This window comes from Bidens hawaiensis, unplaced genomic scaffold (assembly GCF_021521415.1).
Source record: "Bidens hawaiensis isolate Kalapana, Puna unplaced genomic scaffold, B.hawaiensis_p1.1 tig00020534_1, whole genome shotgun sequence".
In the NCBI taxonomy this organism is placed as follows: domain Eukaryota; kingdom Viridiplantae; phylum Streptophyta; class Magnoliopsida; order Asterales; family Asteraceae; genus Bidens; species Bidens hawaiensis.
In genome coordinates, this window is record NW_027493143.1 from 185,528 (window position 1) to 208,586 (window position 23,059).

Here is a 23,059-nt window from a genome sequence, read left to right on the forward strand (position 1 = left end):
GGTTAACACCCGATTCAGAACATAGCAGGCTGTAGCAACTGCTTCAGCCCAGAACATCACAGGAAGCTTTGAGTCGGCCAGCATAGTTCTGGCTCCTTCAATCAACGTTCGGTTCTTCCTTTCAGCTACTCCGTTCTGTTGTGGAGTATACGGAGCGCTATATTGATGCTCAATACCCTTCTGAAGACAAAAGATTTCCATCTCAAAGTTCTTGAACTCTGTCCCATTGTCGCTTCTGATGAATTTAACTGATTTACTCATGACGTTCTCGACTTTTGTAATTAGATTCTTCACCATCTGAGTCGTCTCGTCTTTCGTTTTCAGAAAATATACCCACGAGTATCGTGAGTAATCATCAGTTATCACCAAGCAGTAAGAAGTACCGCCTAGACTTTGTACATTCACCGGACCGAAGAGATCCATATGAAGTAGTTCTAGAGTACCAGCAATTGAGTTGATCGTCTTGGTGAGATGGCTTTTCTTGTGTTGTTTTCCCTTCTTGCACGCTATGCATTTATCTTCAAAGTTAAAACTCTTTAAGGGAACACCCATCACAAGCCCATTTTTGACAATGAAGTTCATCTTACGAAGATGAATATGTCCCATTCTCCTGTGCCATAACTCTGATTCTGATTCGCTTGCCTTTGTCATTAAACAGGATTCTCTGGTGGCCATTTCAGTAGACCTCATATCCATCACGTATGTATTCGTTTCACGTGGAGCTTTCATTACTATCCATTCTTCTGGTATATGAAAACCAGGCTTCAATACAATTGCTTCATTCTTAGTGAAATGGACAGTATATTCTTTATCACAGATCTGCGACACACTCAGCAGATTGTGCTTTAATTCCTCCACAAAATTTACATTTTCAAGTGTCATTCTCCCATTCGACACTGTTCCTCTCCCAGTTATTCTTCCTCCGCTTTCACCAGCAAAACTAACTCTAGCTCCCTGAACAGGTTTTAAATCTTGCAACAAGTGTTTGTTGCCAGTCATGTGCCGGGAACAGCCGCTATCTACAATCCAAAGATTGTTGGCAGCCCTGTTCAACTGTTCCTGCACAATAAAACAATGAGTTAGAATCTTGGGACCCAAGACCAGTTGGTCTTGGATCGATACATCCCGTACCCTGGCTTTCTCAAGTTAGCGTCAGGATAATTTCTGTACGTCCTGTTAGGGAATCTCCCTGCAGATTGAGTGTAATGCCTTCCAAACCTTTGAGAATAGAAAGTGTTATTTCTTGTGGTTTGGTTGTAAAAATGAGGTTGGTTTTTATGAAAACTTGAATTCGTTACATTTTGGCAATTTTTAAAGTTTTCATTTTTAGCTGGAATAAAATGACGCTTATTCTCATTTTTATTTGGCTTCACATCTCTAAATCTCGGTTTCAAAGGACAATCTGCAACAAGATGTCCTAACCTGTTACATCTAAAGCAACATCTACTCTCCATTTTCTTGTCAAATGTTGGTTTGGATGTAGAGGTAGTATTACCAGCCGTTCGTCTCACATAAGGTGGGACGTACGGATTGAGTGGAGAACTCTTTTTAGAAACTTTATCATTATCTCCACTGGTGGGTAATTCTACCTTTTCTTTTGTCTGACCAGATTCGGACAACATATCCGAATCTGATGAGACTGGACTTGATACAGAAATATTCACACTAGAAACAGGCGAACTTGTTTTGCCACAGCTAACACTTGGTTTGACACTAGTAATTCTAATTGGGGTTGACTGAGCAATCTCAAAATCAACAGATTTCTGAACACTTGGATTATAAGTGTAATTATGGTTAAAGGGTGGTGGAACCTCGTGGTATCCGATTCCTGCCCTCTTTGCAGAGGTACTTGGATCACTCACAAGGTGATCAAGGATAGCCGAGGAGTTTCTGAACTGCTCAAGTTTGCGGTTCAGTTCCACCACCTTTACCTGGTGGTCAGCAATCTGTTTATCTCTATCAGCAATCAATTTTGTCTTTTCTTCCAAAACCTCATAACTAAGATCAATAATTTCTATTTTCTCAGCAAGTTTAGTTTTAAGACTTTTAATGTCTTTTTCACAAGCCTTTATCTTAACTTTATAACTGTTTTCTCTTGCTTTAATGAAATGGTGATCTTCTTTAACAGTTTTAAACTCAGCATCTAATTTGACATACTGATCAGTTATATTGGTTAGTTGCTCAGTCAAATTTTCACAATTAGCACAAATAATTTTGGGACATACCTTGGATCTACCATCCTGATCGTTCGCCATGAAAGCAGTTTCTTCTTCATTTGCTTTCTTCTCTCCATCAACCTTCTCAACTTCTACAGCTTCAGTCTCAGCCATGTGTGCTTGTTCACCCAAACCACTTGAGTGTTGGTTCCAGTTGTATTCTCCTGCCTCTCTAGTTAACATGGCATTGATCTCGCGGTTAATTCCAGAGTGTTGGTTAGGCCTAACTTGTCCCCGTTCAACTCTCTCATTCCTACATTCCCTAGCAAAGTGCCCGAACTGTTGACAATTGTAGCACCTTACTTTTGATTTGTCAAATCCAGGCCTACCACCAACAAACTTTCTTCCTGTTTTGTTCATAAAACGTTTTACCCGTCTCACGATCATTGCCATTTGCCATTGCAAATCCATTTCTTCCAAATCGTCAGCATCAATCTGGTCATAATCCTCATCAAGAACGGCAGGGTCCACAATCTTCCCCTGGATATAATTCTCGTATGAAGCAATAAATGAAGCGTAGACTGCAAACTGCTCTTCAGCAGATTTTACACTCATAGGCATCTTGGTGTAATTATTGCTTGTGGGACCAGCTGAATAACCACTTGTAGAGGATTGAGGCTTTGAAGCACTAGATCCTCCAGCAACAAAACATACGTCCCCATTTGAGTTCACAGAAACATTTCCTTCATGTGCAGAGTCAGAACCTGACTCCCCCTTCGAATAAAATGCAGCAGATTCAGGCCTTGAACTTGAGCCTGAGTTAACTTTAGCACCATACATACCAGGGTCTTGTATCTGGTCTGTGGGTGTCTCCTTTCGAACCATATTTAGCTCATACGTTCTGAGCTTGTTCACTGCAGTTTCTAAGTCACAGTTAGGAAAGTCTTTGTCTTCCCTCATTAACACGGTATACATTTCCCACTTCGGTGGGAGAGCATCTAGAAGCTTTTCAACGATCTCCTCCTCTCGATAGGCAATTGAATAGTTGCTAAGCTCTGTCATTAAGTGATAGTATCGGGTGATAATATCATCTAAGGATTCATTCTTCAAATATTTGAAGACGGAGAATTGGGTTTTTAAAAGTTTAATTTTTGAGGCACGTATACCCACGTTCCCCTCGAATCTGTTTTCCAGAGCATCCCAGAGCTCTCTTGCAGAAGTGTACTTTCGGAATGTATGAAGAACTTCTTGAGGTAGTGCCATAGTAATAGCAGCATGGGCCTTACTCTCAGCCTCATACATTTTCTTCTCCTCGTCATCCATCTTACTGTACTTCTTCACCACATCACGTCCTTCGTATTGCATGGTTGGAGGTACATATCCATCCTGCATGCACACCCACATCTTGGCGTCCTGATATTTGATATACTGGATGAACCTGTCCTTCCATGCCACGAAGTCCGTTCCCTTCATCAACCTCGGGGCCTTAGTGGCTGACCCCGCCTCTACCTCCATCTTGACTAAATCTGAGATGTTAATCGCGGACATCCTTGCGAAAACCTGAAAAACCTGAAAAACACACAAAAAAATATTAAAACAGCTCAGATGGCGAAGTTAAGAATAACTTCGCTGGAAGTTAACTTCGCTGAACAAGAACTTCGCTGGATCTTAAATTCGCTTGACTTGGCGAAGTTAAGAATAACTTCGCTTAGAATGAGCGAACTTAGGATGTAAGCGAAGTTGGGTGGTAAGCGAAGTTACGGATAACTTCGCTTTGGCGAACTTATGAGGTAAGCGAAGTTGTGGTTAACTTCGCTAATCCTTATATCTTCGCCGAAACCCTAATCTCCAGTGACGGCAACTTCGCCTGAATTCAGCAACTTCGCCCGATGAACGCGAAGAACAGTTCAGATCTGAAACTCGGATTTTAACGAGAATTTTGAAGGTTTAAAGGCTTAAACACACTGGTAGGTAGCTAGAATGAATAAACACACCAAAAACTCGTCCCGGTAACACCCGAAATGAAACGAAATCTACACCCGCGTGAAATCCCGAACCTCACAATCGAGCCGATGGCTCTGATACCAATTGTAGGTTCCTGAACGCGGATCGTACACGGGAAATCTCTAACAACGCAGGTGCGGAATCCCTGCGTATATAGGTACGAGTGTAGATATTGTAGAGATTGAATACACGAACAATGAACACGAGCTATAAGGTAAATACGTTATATTGAATAACTAAACACGTGACAGTAAGTCACTGTTACAGAGAACAAAACGAAACAAAGCGTAACCAAAAACCCTAACTCCCGTCCTCTTCTGTTTCGGCTGAAACAGTGTATTTAAACACGACAACTTCGCCACTGGCGAAGTTGTCAGTAACCTCGCTAAATCAGCAAGTTCGCCATAGCGAACTTGCTGATAACTTCGCTAGTTTACAAAACAAAACATAAACAAACCATTAACTATATTACAGACTCGATAACAAATACTAGACTATGAACTACTGACAAACATGTACCAACAGATTGGTGTCATGAAAGATGATGAGTCCTTGAAACCAAATTTCTAAACAATATCGTGAACGTACTTTTCTTGGTGAATCAAAGTCCCGTCCTTTTTTTGCTCAACTTGTAAACCCAGGAAGAAAGTCATCTCCCCTAAGGAACTCATTTCAAATCGTTGTTGCATAACCTCAGAGAACTCCTTGCACAGATTCTCATTCGTGGATCCGAAAATGATGTCATCAACATAAACTTGCACCAGAATCAGATCACCGTTGACCTTCTTGACAAAGAGAGTTTGATCAACGATTCCTCTCTTGTATCCATTCTTTACTAAATGATCGGCCAGTGTGGCATACCATGCACGAGGTGCTTGGTGAAGACCATAAAGTGATTTGTCAAGGCGGTAAACGTGATCAGGATGATTTGGATCTTCAAAACCTAGAGGTTGACTGACGTAGATCTCCTCTTTTACCTTCTCGTACAAGAAAGCAGTCTTCACATCCATTTGATACACTTTGAAGTTCATGTACTAGGCGTATGCCAGAAACATACGAATTGCTTCTAATCTGGCTACCGGTGTATAGACTTCATCGTAATCAAGACCTTCACGTTGCCAAAAGCCTTGCACAACAAGCCGGGCTTTATTTTAATGATCACACCTTGTCATCTTTTTTATTTCGGAACACCCATTTCGTTCCGATAGGCTTCTTATTTTCTGGTTTCTTCACTAGCCTCCAAACATTTAGCTTCTTGAACTGTAACAGTTCTTCTTGCATGGCTTCAAACCAGGAGTTCTCTTTCAGTGCAACCTTGTAGTCCTTGGATTCCACCTGTGAAATAAAACAAGCAAAAAGACATCTGTAAATGTTACCAGAAGTACTGCGTGTTTGGATTCCAGCTGACGGATCTCCAATGATGTTCTCAGTTGGATGTCGACGATGAATTGGTAGCTGTGGAATCTGGTCGACATGCTTGACTGGTGTGGCCTCAAGATGAACGGTCAGGCTCTCTATGGGATGAAAAACAGTGGTCGCAGGGACAGAAGAACTTGGTTGAGGATTAATTTCACCTTGTTGCTGTTCGACCAAGTGTTCTGGAGCAATCGGACCTTCCCATAGGTTGTCATAAAATGGTACAACTATCAGAAGCTTCATTCTGACTTGGTTCAACCTGCACATTTGATGCATTGACCTCCATTTCAGGACCTTGATTGTCTTCTTCCGAGGGAGGTGTGGGGACAAATTCCACCACACTTGGTTCTGCAGGAGGATGCTCTGCTTGATCGACTTGAACATTTTCATTGTTGTTGGCTGACACATATGAATCAGAATCTGAATCAGTTATGTCTTCAACAACAGGCATTTCTGTGGTGTCTGCAGAGGGCTGCACATTATTAACCGGGGCTGGTTGATTCGCCGCGGGTTGTATATTAAGTATGGGTGCAGCAGCAGCTATATCAACATGTCCAAAATCTCTCAATACATCATGCATCAGGATAGATTGATCATCAGCAAGTTAAACCGGTGGAGAAACAACAGGGTAAACCATTGGTACAGCGGGTGTCATGTACATTCCACGAAATTGCTTGAACAAACTTTCATAATCAAACATCCAGTCCGGACCATTGTGTGCATCAGTAGGGTTTAATTCTTGCCAATCAATGTTGAAAGACTCCAAGATCACTCTAGTTTTCTTGTTGTAGACCCGATAAGCACATTTGTCGGCAGCATAACCAACAAAATAGCACTCATCCGCCTTTTCAGCAAACTTGGAGGTTGTTCCAGCATTTGTTTGGAGTATGGTATAGGGACATCCAAACGTTCTGAAGAAATTTACCCTTGGCTTCGTTCTATAGAAGACTTCATACGGAGTCTTGTTCAGTCTTTAGTTCAGAAGCACACGACTCTGGGTAAAGCAAGCAGCGTTGATGCCTTCACCCCAAAAAATCAATGGTAGTTTGGAATATGAGAGCATTGTTCTAGCGGCTTCAACCAACGTACGGTTTCTTCTTTCAGCCACCCCATTTTGTTCGGAAGTGTAAGGTGTGCTAAGTTGATGAACAATTCCCTTTTTGTGACAGAATTCATTCACCACCTTGTTGCAGAACTCTGTGCCGTTGTCACTTCTAATACACTTCACCTTCTTGTCTGTTTGATTCTCAACCAACACGATAAACCTGAGCAGAAACTGTGATGTCTCGTCCTTGTGCCCTAACAGAAATGTCCACCTGAAACGCGAAAAGTCATCAGTAATAACTAGACAATAGGCTTTTCGACCTATTGCCATTGGTTGAATTGGACCGAAAAGATCCATGTGCAACAACTGAAGAGTGGAATTTACAGAAGTGACGGTTTTGGGTCTGTGTGGGGGTTTGTGCTGTTTACATTTAGAGCAAGATAAACATTTTTCAGCACAGTGAAAAGGTTTTACTGGTAAACCCCTCACATGGTCACCTTTAACCAACTTATTCAAGGTCTTAAAGTTGACGTGACCCAAGCGTCGATGCCATATTGATGAATCGTGTCCAGAATGTAGGCATCGTTGTGCCTCAGAGTATGTAACATGATCCACTCTTCAGGGACTTTAAAACCTGGTTTCAATATAAGACATTCATTTTCTGTAAATAGGATTGAGAATTTCTTATCACAGATTTGAGACATGCTGAGCAGATTGTGGTTGAGCTGTTCCACCAGATTAACCTCATCGAATGTCAAAGTACCATTCGAGACCTTCCCTTGTTTGGTTATTTCTCCTCCAATGTCACCGGCGAAGGAAACATGTCCACCGTCGAATGGTTTGATGTCAAACAACAGGGACTCGTCTCCTGTCATGTGTCGGGTGTAGCCATTGTCCAAGTACCAAATACTGTTGACAGGCCGTACTGGCTGACCCTACACACACAAACAACCAGTTAGTGGAGGGTTTCCTTAGACGTACTTGTCTCGGGAAATTAAACACAAAATTACCAAGTTTAATTTTATGATTTTTGATAATGTAATCCTTTGGTGAGTCAGAATCTGAAGAGCAATCTCTCGAGGAACTTGAATTATGATTTCCTCGGTTTGAAATGGTTTTATTGATTGCCTTCGTTTTGGTTTAGGCTTAGCCACAAAATCTTCTTGATTAGCCTTGGAGAAAACCTTTGAAGGGTTCTTGGGCTTTTCAGCTTCAGATCCCTTAGCTAACTTCTTCCTTTCCCTTTGGGTTAGCCAGAAAGGTTTATTAGGTTTTTCATTTCTTATGGGTCTGAAATCCGTCTCACTGGCTGAAGTGTAGGTTTGGTTAGGCATTTTCTTATTTTGAGCAGGAAACTTAGAAAATGTCTGACCAAACTTACTGTTTAGATCTCTTTGTTGCTTATGCCAGTTTATGCAATGTCTTGCAAGATGAGACGGATTGCCACAAACAAAGCAACATTTTCTTTGATTGTAATTATAGATATCTTGGTCACTGAGATATGTGGGATAAGGTGATGTAGTAGGGTTAACTTGTTTGTAACCTGTATCTGTCTGATAATGACGAACATTTGAAAAAGTAGAAGCAAAATAATTTGAATGCCTCGGTTTTTGTTGAGAATAATAACAAGCACTATCAAACTGATCATAATATTGAGAACTGTTATTATATGAAGTATTTTGAGAAAATGAAGTTTTCTTTGGTGGTACATATTTACAGGAAGTGCTTGGTTTTTCATTTTCAAAACTTGATTTCTCTTTAGTTAAGTTCTCAAAATGATGATCAGTTGATGAGCAGCTAGGATTTTTCTGTTCATCAACCTTTTCTTCGATTGTTTCATCAAAAATAGTTTCACATTCAGAATCAGATGAAGAACATTCACTTTCATTACAAGCATTTGTACAACAGTCATCACTAGATGTTTTACAAAACACAGCTTTTGATCCTGACATTAAGCTTCCTAACATTGACTCACACACTTTATTACAAACTGGATTGTTAATCGTTTTTGTTAGACCCACACAAGATTCAAAACGGGGTTCTAACTCTCCTTTTGGTTTACAACCCTGGTTAACCTTCCCACAATCACCACTTACACCACCTGCTACACAAGATACGTTGACGTTAGACTTATCAGATGATGGAATTTGAGCATTTGATGGAGAGGCAGCAGGAACAAATTTCACTGGTTTTGGTAGTTTACCAATACCATAAGCCATCTCTTTATCAGGAGAAGTATTATAGCTAAAATGGGGTAGGCAAGTGTAATTATCATTCATTGGTGGAGGCACCGCTGAATAATCATAGCATAGCCCCGATTTAACTTTAGTACTTCTCTGAGCTCCAATAAGATCATCTAATTGCTCAGATGATGCTTCAAATCTTTCAACTTGTTTTTCCTTTTCCTTTTTATTGGAAGCATCAAATTTTAATTTCTCAATTTCATCTTTTAACTCATTTGATTATATTCTTATAATAGATGACATCTTGCTGCTTAACAACATTTTTAAGTTTAAGATTTGCAACATCATCATGGTGAGTTTTTATCTTTTCAACATAAATCTTGTCGGCTTTAACATATTCAGCATTTAATTGACGAAGTTTTGCATTCTCTTTCAAAACTTCGTCCTGAAGATATCTATAATACGTAACCTTGTTTATGCACCTGAAGATATCATCAGCAGGTGAGGCATCAGAACCTGCAGCAGTGGATGAGGATGCTTCATCGTTTGTTGTGAACGCCATGCCTGCCATGTTTAGAGGATTTTGCAGCTCTTGAAATTGATCATCCCAATCCATACCAGCTTGGACCTCCGATTGGGAGACAAGGGCCTTTGTGTTTGTACTTGAATTTCCCTTGTGTGGATGATTCCCAATTCTTTGAGCTGAGCTGCTTGGCTTCTGCACCTCATGCCTCTTTCCAGTAGCTTTGCTGTTTTCCTCTTCAGTCACCTCAGTCACACGAATATCGTTGGTTGGCTTTGACGGATTCGTGCATTCTCGTGAAAAATGACCTATCTCACCACAGTTGTAACATTGTAGCTTCGACTTGTCAAACCCGATCATTTTTCTATCAGAATCCTTGAAGCTATCCTTCCCATACATCTTCATGAAGTTTGTAGCTCTTTGCACGACCATTGCCATTTGATACTTGATATCCATCTTGTCAAGATCATTTTGGTTAATATCTCTCATATCCCCGATCTCAAATTGAGGTGGCAATAGATTTCCCTGCAATAATACTTCATGACTTGACAGAAAAGCATGAACTATTGAGACATTTGAATCATTCAACAACGGGAGGGTTTCACAGTAGCTTGAAGGTTCGCTAGGTTGAGGTTTTGAAGGTGATGAAATTCCGTGGGCCTTCAAAGCTTGCTCAACAGCACTATCGACTGCCTTCTGAAATGAGCTAGACTCAGATGATCCAGATTGATTTCCCGTTGAGATAAAGGCAGTGGTTTGTGGAGGAACATTTGAGGAATACTTTGGAGTGTTCACAGGATACACATTCGGCTAGGTTTTGATTATGAAAGCGGTAGGAATTGTTGATGCATTGCTCATCCCAGCTTGATTCAGAGAACTCAGATGATTATTCATTCTCATCTGTTCGTTCATTTCAAATGACTTGATGGTTGAGATCAAATCGGAGTTTGTCATGGCATTCAAATTTGTGGTTCTCTTAATTTTAATTGTGTTGGTACTCCAGCTGTATGGTAGAGAGTTTATCAACTTGTGATTGACTTCAGAGTTGGTGATGTTGACACTTGCAGCTCTGACTCTAACCATTAACTTCTCAAACCTCTTCACCAAATCCAACACATTTTCACCTGGACGATGATTGAACATGTTGAATTCTTCTTTCAACAGGGCTTTCTTGTTTTCCCTAATTTCTGCATTTCCCTCCACTTTCTCAACAAGAGCATCCCACAAACCCTTGGCAGTTGTATGTTCTTGTAGGGTCCTTGTAATATCATTTGAAAGACAAAATGTTAAAGTAAGATACGCCTTCTTATCTTGCTCCGCCAAGGACCTATCATTTTCATCATAATTTTTAGGAGTTTCAGTTGTTCCCCAGCTTGAGTGACAGTCACGGGAGCATGAGGACTTTGTACAAAGTATCTCATTAAGTCAGAATCAGTCAATGAGATAAAATTCATAAACCTCCATTTAAAGTGGGCAAAATTATCTTCTAAGGTCAAGAATTTCGGAGGTTTTTGAGGTGTTCCCACTTGGTTTTCCAACAGCAAATAACCCTTCAACAACTCAGAATCAGTGCTCGTCATGGTCTTGGCAGTCTCAAACACATAACAACCTTCAAACAGCTTAAAAATCAACACAGGCAACTTTTTCGCGTGAAACAGACTCTATGCGAAGCGAAAAAGTTGTGAACAATGATGCGAAGCGAAAAAGTAAGCGAAGCGAAAAAGTTGTGGAGATGAACAGTGATGCGAAGCGAAAAAGTTGTGGAGATGAATAGTGATGCGAAGCGAAAAAGTAAGCGAAGCGAAATTCTGAGCGAAGCGGAACACCAAGAGAAGCGGAAAAATTTGCGATGCGAAAAAGTAGGCGAAGCGAAACCCCAAGCAATGCGAAAAACTACACGAAGAGAAAAAGTTCAGTTTTCTAGAAGAAATCTTTCTTGGGATCTATTCCACCTAACTTGTCAGTACTAGGTCAAAAGTTGGTACACTGATTTTCATGCCATGAGAAGTGAAATTTTTGACTTGTTAAATTCAACACTTTTCAAACCCGTAAACACCAATTTTAATACTTTTAAACCCAAAACCTTTGGATCTAAGGCTAGTACACTTGTTGTTCTTCACCAAGAACACAATCTAAGACATTTTATGAAGATTTTGGCCGATTGTTTTTGTGGTTTTTGTGAATTTTTCTTTACAATAACACTTGTTTTCTTCTTCTTAAGATCAAAACCCAAGGTTGTGATCCAAAACCCTCAACTAGTAAGCCGATGCTTTGATACCAATTGTAGGTCCCAACGCGGGTGGATCTAACAATAATCTTGGATCAACCGAGCTTAGTGCTAGCTGAAATCACACTAAGCCACCTAAGCGGTCTCGGATCTTGAGAGGTTATTTTCGGATAGAGAGGAAGAGAGAAATGAGAGAAAGAAAGTAAGAAAGAGTTAACAAAAGATTTTCTATTAATGAACAACCAACCATTCTCTCATGGCATGCTTCTCCAGTTATAGAGAAACATGTCACATCAAATGCCCCATTGGCTTGGTTACATTATTTCCCTTGGGCCTATACATTCAAAACTAACAGCTAAAGCCCAAAACATATAATTACAATACAAAAGACTAAAACAAAATGGGACTAACAGTTACCTAGCTGGAAAATCCAATAGAATCCAAACCCTCGTGTTACCTCGTTGGAAAACACGATAGACACAAACCCTCTATGAAAACACGATAGAAACAAAGCCTCCGTCTATAGATGTTTAAAACCGGCGCGCTGCAATGGAGACACGGTGGTAAATCGGTTAGTATTAGGGCGGTTCGTTATTGTACCGTCAAAATAAAAGTTTTTGTAAATAAAGTTAAAATGCTAAGGGTTTTACGTCAAAAGCTACATGAAACTTAGATGACTACAATTTGAAGAAAAGATAACTTTTGTGGCTAAAGTTGAAAACTTAAAATTTTACAACTTTGATGGTCAAAGTAGAAAATTTTAAACTTTTCACTTTGCGTTTTTAATATATTTCTATCCCGCACGTGGCAACGGAAAGGGTTACATGCGTTACATGTTCGAAAGCTATTACGTTTTGCGATAGGGCATGCAGCGAGAAGTCAATTGACATCGACACGCGCGGGGCGGGATAAATGCGTTAGATGTTCGAAAGCTATTATGTTTTGTGACGGGCATGCGGCGAGAAGTCGGTTGACATCGGTTCGATTCGTTATGGTAAAAGTTTTATGGCAAAAGTTTTGTTACCAAAGTTAATGGACCAAAAAGTGAATATATGAAAGTAAAGTTGATGGGCAAAAAAATATAAGTGCAAAACTTTTATGCCAAAAGTCTAATAAACTAAAGTTTGTAATTAAAGTTGAAAGGCTAAAAATGTAATTATATGAAACTATTGTGACAAAATCATAAGAAACAAAACTTTATTAATTGTCTTTTAACTATATAACTATATATATAATATTTGTGCAATGCTTAGTTATATATTATGTAGAAAGATTTGGACATTAATGAATAGTGAATATATGAGTGTAGTAAAGTATGGTTTTTTAATATGTATATAATAACTAGTTAGCATGTCCTTCGCCATCCAAACACTAATAATGTCATCAAAACCACAACAGTTGTGTTGTGGACCTAATCACATGGAGGATGAACGAAAATATCGGCTGATGCAGCGGTGAGTCAATGCGAATTTGGTCGGTACAAGCTACGTGCGTTATGGTATCGAAATTCAACCTAAAAAAATAAATTCATTAAGTTAACATATTTAAAATATAAAAACAAAAAAAAGTGGTGGAATTCATTTAGCGTATTATAAAAAAGTTAACATATTTAAAACAATGATTATTTTGTCGGTAAAATCCAGGCATTGATAAAACCCGAGTGTTGCGGCGGCGAGTTAACGCGCATTCACTCGGTATTGCTTACATTTGTAACGTTATCGGAATTAAACTCAAAAAATTAATTTGTCGATTTAAACACATAAAAAAATAAAATATTTCGGGTGTTGGTAAAACCTTAGTGGGTAAAGACCAAGGACAATAAGTCAAGCAAATGCAACTAGTATTGATTACGTTCGCCAATTTTGGTAAAACCCAAGCATTAAAACCTAAAAAATGAATTCGTTAAATTAACATATAGAAATATTAACATATATAAAAATAAAATACTTAAAACGACGTTTATTTGGTCAGCAAAACCCAGGCGTTGGTAAAACTCGAGCGCTGTTAGTCCCGGACGTTGTGGCGGTGAGTCCACGCGAATTTGTCAGTTTCGGTTACGTTAATTATGGCACCGGAACTAAATAAAAAGGTCGGTAAAACCAGGGCATTAGTAAAACCCGAACGTTGTCGGTCCCGGGTGTTACGACGGCCAGCCAGTAAAACCCGAGTATTGTCGGTCTCGGACGCTAAGGTCAGTCAACATGATTTCAGTTAGTTTCAGTTACGATATCAGAACTAAAAGATAAAAAGAGATACAAATTGGTGTGACCGAATGATGTTCTATCACTTGACACTAGGCCTGTAAACGAACCGAACGTTCGGTGAACTGTTCGTGAACCGTTCGGCGGAAATTCCTTTATGTGCGTTTATTTAATAAATGAATGAACATGATCAATAAATTTGTGTTCGTTTAATTAAACGAACGAACAAGAACACATGTTTCGTTCGTTCATTTATGTTCGTGTTTGTTCGTTTATATTCGTTTATGTCTGCTTATTGATGTTCGTTTATGTATTAATAGAAAATAATTAAATATTATCTGGATATGCTATTTGCTTAAAGGTTTTATATTTATTAATTTGTGTTCATTTAAGTATTTTCATTTAAGTTCATTTATGTTTCTTTGTATTCATTTACATTTGTTCATATATGTTCAATATGTTCGTTTATCTTTGTTCTGTTATGTTCGTTTAGTTTGTAAACAAACGAACATAAATGAACAAGAAATGTCCATTTTTAAATAAACGAACATGAACATAAATAATTGTTCGATTAAGTGTTCATGTTCTTTTAAAGTTAAATGAACGAACACGAACATGCCCTTGTTCGTGTTCTTTTGATTCGTTTACAGGCTTTTATTATTCACATTGATGAATACATTGGTATCAATCTCTAGGCTCTGCCGATTTTATTTATGTTCGTTTGTGTTAATGAACCGTTCGTGAATACACTAATTTCCTTAGTGAACAAACACGACATAAATCTCGTTCGGTAAGTGTTCGTGAACACATTATTTTCTTAACGAACGAACATGAACAAGGCCTTATTCGGGTTCGTTCGGTTCGTTTACAGCCCTACTTGACCCAATGAAAGCTATTACGACACCAAAATCCTCTTTTAATCTATATGGATAATAGATAATTTTCCTATTTTCACCATCTGTTATGTTTACAAGAGTAAACTACGCATTCTTTGATTCCACCTATAAATTATACAATTTTATATATTGTAACTTGAATCTAATCACTTGAAAACATCTTCATCAAACACCACCTTGATACTACGAGACCAAACAGATCTTTATTTAGTTTAGTTCCCCAACTATTACTTGTTTATTCTTCAGAATTTTAAAGTTTCACATTTTCATATATATTTGTTTTAGTTCACCACCAACGACTACTCCCGACTAGCTGCATGGGGACCTGCCGTAGCTTCAGTTCCTTGGAAGACGGTTTAGGCTCATTGGGTCTTAATACAAGTCGGCGAAAATAAAACATGAAATAGATATAAAAAAGATGCTTAAAACAAAGTTGTTTAGAATTTCATAATGGAAGCAAACTGTGCAAAAGATCCTTAAGAAATACATAAAAACAAAAAATTAACCAAAAGAACACCAAACCTAACAAAACTCACCAGTATAAAACTTAACCGTGGGTGGCAACATAACAAAACTTTGAGTAATCATAAAGGTAACAAATTAGTATATCGGTAACTTACAAAAATCATCAAACACCAAACTTAACCCAAAAAAAAAAAAAATCTAATTGTGTGATTGTGATAGACAGATTTCGACCAAAAAAAATTAAAAAAAAATGATACCTTGAAGCATTGTTTTCGGATTTATACGGCTGGTTTCAAATCTTATGGTCCGTTCCGGTTTTATATGACTGGTTTTCGGTGCAAATCGTAAGCAAAACCATTCGCGACGTTTTGAAATTTTTTAGATAAACTACTTAAAGTTAAAAAAGAAAACTGACAACGAAATTAAAGCAATAACCGGTTTGGACATTATCACGGTTTTAAACCGTACCAGAAACACTGTAGTTAGTGGTGGTGTTGGGGGATTAAAAGGTGTTACTTTTAATAAACACAATAACTATATTTGTAATTAACTCTTGTCAATGAAATTCTACCACCACCATTCTTGTTTAACTTCTTCCTTTTTTTTTCTTTTTTTAGAATTTTGGATTATTATGTACGTGTACTTTCAAAAGTGATGTTACGATTATTTGGTATAACAACCCAAGTGGGGTGCGCCTCCTTTGAACATTACTTTCAAAAGTGATGTTACGATATTTTTAGAATGAAGTAGTTTGAGGATTTCAATATATTGTGTACATGTTACATATTATAACAACGTAATTGTTCTTGACATTGTATTATTTGTATATGGAATTTATTAAATATTAAGCTTAAATGTAAGAATTTAATGACCATGTTGAATTTTCCTCTTTGAACATAAGTGCCCATGTGAAAGTTAATGGACATATGGTGTCAAGTTATTAGCCTTTAGCTAAAACGGGATGAATGAATCGGTTCAAACATTGTGTAAAGTGTTTTTTTCCTCATTGCATACAAGTATATGTCTTGTTAATCATTTTATTAAGGACATAGGTTATTAGTGTAACAATATTGTTTTCTAGTCATAATTAAATTAATGCTTAAACGTACTTATATTAAAAAAATGGATAAACAGCAAAGAAAGATCAATAGTTTTGACTCGTGCTAGAAAAATGCCCAATTTAAAACAAGCCTTTTTTAAGCTGTTACCAACCCGTCCATCTTCACTTTCTTCGTCCACTCGTTCTTATTGACTTCTTTTCTGACGGATCTTGTTACCAAAAATCCAACTTCTAAAGGTGATTATGAAAATTAGAGTTAATTACCCTTTCAAGCTTCAACGAGCCATCAAACAAGTTTAGAGATCTCAAATAAACTGTGCTTTTTTAAAAACCGTATTTGAATGACTGAAGCCGTAAAAGGGTATTTTGATCAATTTACATTTAATTAACAGATTCAAACTCATAACAAAATTGGAACCGCAACACCAAACTTGTTAAATGTGCTACTTTGCCCAAACCAAGAACCATAAGTGTAATTTTTTTTTTCTAAAAATGGTACTATTATAGTAACAAAAAGGGGTTTTCTAGAGACACCCCCATTTTTGCTAGAGAAATCCACCCAATACGCCCCGTATGTTCTATACGGGGCGTATTGAGGGGTGTATGGGTGTCTCTAGTAAGAGCCGAAAATATACTTTTTTATAAAATGGGATAGATACTTAGATATTCACGTGTTCTACCAACCAGTTTGGTTTGCAGTTATGATTAACTGAAAGCAGTTTGACAGTAGAGATAAACCATAATTTGAAGAGGCCCAGCCCATTAAATGGTTGCCACCCTTAGTTGAGACCAAATGAGTGAATGAGCAACACACATCAATCAGATCCAACAACTTTCATGAATCTAGTCAAACATTGTTTCAATGCACTGATGCAGCCAGCTGGTTCACCCAACCCAGAATGGCATAATGGTTTATCATGATTCATGTGGTCTGCAAATTTAAGGGATTTTTTCCAAATATGCTAATTATTTGCAGTCAAATGTATAAATTATTATTATTATTTTTTTGAACAGCTAAACCTTATGTATAAATTATTATGGCCAAGAAGACTCCATTTATTTTATTTAAAAATTTTAATTTAAGTCACTTCTGCCTATGTGGTTTCACCTTTTTTTCATATTTAATTATTTACATGACCATTGTGTTGCAATTAGTCGTTAAATTTTAATAGTTTAAGGGATTGGTTTGAAAGTTTATTAGAATTATTATTAAGGTGCTGTTTGTTTTTTAAGAGGTAAAATGTCTACAGTCTACGAATCATATCTGTAGGCATCTGCAGCAGAAGAGGTGGACCAAACCTCTGCAATCTGCAACAAGAAGACTGTCTGTTTTTTAACATCTGCAGACTGCTATAATAAACGGAAAATTAAATAAACTGATTTTTTTAAACTTTATTCAATAACAAACTAGTAATAATTGTACAATTTTAACAATAATCAAACAACAAACATTCATAAACCTTCTACAAACTTTAATCAACAACAAACTAGTAATAATTGTACAATTTTAATAAAAAATCAAACAACACATTCATAAATCTAAACATTTTACAAACTTTATTAAATAGCAAACTAGTAATAATAGAACTACAATAATGGTGAATAGACTATCAAATCTTGAAGAAATAAACATGCCAAGGTAGATGATGGTGGAGGTGGTAGCTAGGGCTGGAGATGGCGGAGCAGCGTGCGACGGCGGAGATGTGGAGAGAAAGGAAGGCAGAGGCGGTCGGCTGGGGTTGGTGGAGGAGTAGTGGCGGTCGGCCGGGTTAGGTGGAGGAGCAGCGACAGCGACGGCTAGGGAGGCGTCAGAGGTGGAGGTCGAGGTGGTGCGGCGCGGCAGTGGAAGTCGCGACGGTGAAGGGGAGGAGATGAAGGGAAGCAGAAGGTAGAATGAAAGGGGGGCTAGGGTTTGGAATAAGATAGAAGATGTAGAAGATCTGAAAAGAGGAAGGCCCATGTCTTCTAGGATAAGAGGGCGCGAAGACGTTTTTTAATGAAATGTCTTCAAAAAAACAAACAGTCTGCAAGCCTAATCGTCTGCGTGTGGTCTGTGCGGCGCAGACCATAAGAGGCCAGGAAGATCTTCAGACAAAAAACAAACACCACATAAGTTAGTAGTAATAATAGTTTGAGTCTAAGTTTAATTGTTTTTTAATAAGGTTGGATAAGCGTATGATATGTTTATCTATAGTATCTAGTATTTGAGTTTGTTTAGGATAGGGTTAAAATTATAGTATTTAAATAGGTTATTTGGTTCCTATATTTGACCATTGAATAATAAATTTTTCTTTCTTTTGAGCTCTGCAAATCCTATTCAAGAGCACAAGTTTGTATCTTTTGTTCTACACAAAGTATATTTGTGGAGGTAGGGTCCTAAAATACCCGGTACGACCTTTTACTTATTGTGCTTTATATAATATTTATTATATTATTATTGTTTACTAACCAATGATAATGAGCTGGGGGGTTGTGGAGGTAACCCCTAACCGGGCCTGACCCAATACGGTTTGGGTTTCATGATGGTAGTCATGGAGTTCCTATATAAGGGGTCTTCATCCTTCATTTTGGGGATCCCTTCTTGGACACTTGGCCTTCACATACATTTTTGTGTCTGTAAACAAGGGGAAACTCTTAGCAGTCACCTCCACTCCCTCCATATTTCCATGGCAGATCTCGAGCAACCGGAGAGAAAGGCGAAGTCTTGGTTCGTTCGTCTCGAAGACCGGGGAACATCGTCTTGGATCAGGTCAAATTCACTTCGTGTTTCTTCATTGGCGCCATTCGTGGGACCGGCAACGAACCACACTTTGAGTTTCGTCTCGGTTCTCAGATCTGTTCATCAGTTATTCTAGATCTACGATTTTTCCTCTCTAGAAAAAATTCGGATCTGGAAGTAAAAAGAAAAACTACCTGATTCGGACGGTCAAGCCTCCGGATCTGTGTTGGTTTTAACTGGATTTTTCCGATAATACACTCGAGATTCGGTTCTGATTTATTCATATCTGAGTTCGATTGAACAGCTGTAACGTTTGGTATTCCGGCCGTATCCCCAGATCTACGTTTATACAGATCTGATCCTTTCAGATCTAGCTGGTTTCTAGGAGGTCGGCAAATCGTCAAACTGATTTCATAAATTTCATGGTACAAATCACGTGCTCTCCACGCGCGTTGTAGAGGTATGGGAGTCCTCTGTCTTTTGTGGCCAGATTTGATAAAGACATTGTCAAAGTGATGTAAATGTTTGCTTTATTTTTGGGTAAAAAGCAATCAATTCCCAAGACAAGAAATGTGGCTCAAATTTAGTTTGTGGTGATTCGTAAAAAAAATTTTAACTTGTGGAAGAGTTTATCGGCGGGAAAGGAAAGGATACGCCACCCGCACTCCGGCCACCGAGGTTTATTTACACCCTCAAGTGGACCATAACCAGTCCTCGCGGACCATCTAAGAGTTTCAGCCACCATACCCTTGGTTCCACGCCAAAACCACCATGCGTCTTGGAAGACGACACCATGCCCTTGGTCTCACTTGGAAACCCCATGTGGGTCGGAAGACGACCCCATGCGGGTCAAAAATCGTATAGTATGATGTCGGAACACAACACCATACTCTTGGTTTCATTAAACCACCATGCGGGTCGGAAAACGACACCATGGGGGTTGAAAAAACTATAGCTTGAGGTCGGAAGACGACATCATGCGCTTGGTTTCACGCGAAAACTCCATGCGGGTCGTAAGACGACACCATGCGTGCCCTTAGTTTTACGCAGAAGACTCCTCCACCATGCATGCGCGTCCACGGATCACTACTCCGCCGCCATTCATGCGCACTGCCGAGGATCACCATTCTACCGCCATGCATGCGCGCCACCTGAGATCAAGACTCCATCGTATACATATGCACGCCCGCGAATCAACATTCCGCTGCCATGCATGCGCACCCGCGAATCCTCACTACGCCGCTATGCTTGCGCACCACAAATCAACATTCTCCTGCTATGTATGCGCATCCGCGGGTCCGCAGTACGCCACCATGCATGCGCTCCGCGAATCAGCATTCTGTTGCTATGTATGCGTATCTGCGGGTCCTCAATACGCTGCCATGCATGCGCGCTAAACTCTCCGCCATACATGCCCGCTCGAATCTCCGCCACCTTGCATGCGCGTTACGGCGGATCAATGCTCCACCGCAGGGAAAGCGTTCTAGCGATTCAGCCCCACAGCGGGCCACATGCACTTTCCCGGCTATTCAAATCCACCACCATAAGATTCAACTCCACCTCGGCGAGCCAGTCACGTTCCGAAAGACCAAAAACAGACCTTGGTGGATTACATGTTATGGTGTAGCATGTAAGTGTTATGGCAGTTCCCGCGGGTCACCTAAGTGCTATGGCAAACCAACCCGCCGCTATAGCGGGTTACATGTGATCTTTCCATCAAGAAACGTCATTGGCGACACGCGCTGACGAGACATCCCCGATCACAGCAGGTCATGTAAGCGGACCGGCGGGCTAGCATCCGCCATCGCGGATTAACATACCGCTCTCACATAGCGGGTCACCACGAACTACAACTGTTTTCGCGGCTCATTTTCTACTTCCGCGAGCCACAAGTAAAGCTTTGGTACAACCTTTATATCTTCCTCGACCCAAGAAAAGCTCTCGCGCTTGCAGTTCAGATTTCCTCAAGCTCCAAACATAGCCTTAGAGGGTTAATTTCGGCTTCCGCGGGCCGCAAGAATAGTTCCCGCGGGTTATTCCAGACTTCCACGGGCGATGAGCAAAAGCTTTAGCGGGACATTCTGGCATCCGCAGTTCACGAGTAAAAGCCACGGAGGGTCATTTCGTCTCCCGTGAGCAAAGCTCTAGCGGGTCAATTCATGCTCCCGCATGGCGGGTCAACTCCACCCCATAAATCAAGTATAAAAGCTACGGGCGGATGAACTATATTCCCAAACCTGCTACAACTTGGTTAAAACCATGAAGGCTGAAGTCCTAGAAATGTCACGTGAACTGGAGCATCTCTTTTCATAACATCATGGCAAGCTGTGATCCGGCTATTGACTCTGGAAATAGCGGTGTGAAGTATCTACGTGAAGTACCCTCTGGTGTAACTAGAGATATGCAACCAACTATCGCATCGCTAGACTTTCATTCCACCGGTGTCACGTCATTATCCATTGACGGTCCTGCGCGAGCGGAAAAGAATGAAGCCTTGGTGGCAGCAGCGTCTGACAAAGAAGAGCTAAAACAAGCCAAGGAAACTGTTAAGTTGTTAAACTCTCAAATCCCTGCTCTTGAGACGTCTGTTTCTTCCCTCGCGCAGGACCGTCAATGGCTGATTTCACAAGGTGTGACTCGTTGCGCTTATGCCATGAAATACTCAGACGAGTTTCAGACCCTTGTGATGGACTGTAATGCGGCGTCGCGCTTGGTGGGTCGGGCTGAGGGGTTTAAGGATGGTTATGAATATGGCATGCTAAAGAAGAATCCATCCGACTACCCTTATCAGCTCGACGCTGTCTGCGCTGACATGGCTGAGGTGGGGGAAGAAGTACTTGAATACTCCAATTCCCATCCTTGAGCAGGTATTTTAACCTTAATGAGTTTACTTGACTTATTTTCATAATCTTTTGTACTTATACTGTTCCTTGTGACTTGCAGATAGCCGCGCTTGCTGACCAGCCCTATCTTGGCGCTTTAAAGAAATTACTTGATGAATGTGAAGGGACTGGTGGCAATGATGATGGCGCGGGCAACGCTACCTCTGCCAGCGGCTCTGGCGTGGCCAAATGACCTACTCCTGACGCTATCATGACAGAAGACGACTATATTCAAGACAAACAGCTTGATTATGGTAAGTTTGGAGATGACGAGGAGCGGGCTGCACCAGATGCTGAGGGAGGAAATAATGATGAGGAAGATGAAGAGGCTGATATTAACATAGAGACTTGAAAAGCCCTTCTTGTTTTTTTTTTTATGTTTGTAGTTTTTACCTCATCATTTGTAAATTTGTAAACTTCTATGTTTCAAAATGAAATTTTGTTTTTCCCTTATTCGCATCTTGCGCATTCCCAATTCATCTCTTTATATTGCATGTGTGTGCTTGTTGAATATAATGTATGCTTACACATTGAAACTTGAACAAGGTTGTAAGGAAATTATTTTTACTTAATCCTTAACAGTTGTCATATTTCAAGTTATTTTGCGATATTCTGAATATGCTGACACGTGCCTTGGCATTTCATTATTCCTCTTTTGCGCGACGCTATCGTGCATTTATTATAGGGAATTATGAATGAGTTTTTTAGCCTTTACGTGTCAGTATGTGTTACTCTGCCTATATCCATTATAATCCCATGCGCGGCCCCGACCTGAGACCTTAACAACTATGCTTTGGCATGTGCTTTGCCTTAGTTGTGCTTAGGTATTTTTATGGTCCAGCTGCGCAATACGTAGGATGGATGCTATGAGTAATTTGAGCTAAGGCTCATATTATTGGGCTAAGGCCCTGACGTTTTAGAGTTAAAACTCGTTAACGCGTCTGAGCTTGAAGCTCGCGCATATATGTTTTACTTCGTTTTATTTTTAGTTTGATGTCAATACAATGTTGTCATATTGCTCAAAATTAATAAAGGGAAGTGTGAAACATGTATGCAAAAGGTAGTAGAACGCATATTAAGAAAAAATAGAGCGTATCATTATTCATAATGGCTTAAAAAGCCTTGATTACAAACTTGACAACTTTTACATGAAACATTTTCTAAGTTGTGTTGCGTTCCATGTGCGCGGGATCTTCTTTCCATTTAAATCTTTTAAAGCGTATGCGCCTTTTCCCAATTCTTCCGAGACTTGATAAGGTCCCTCCCAGTTGGGAGACATCTT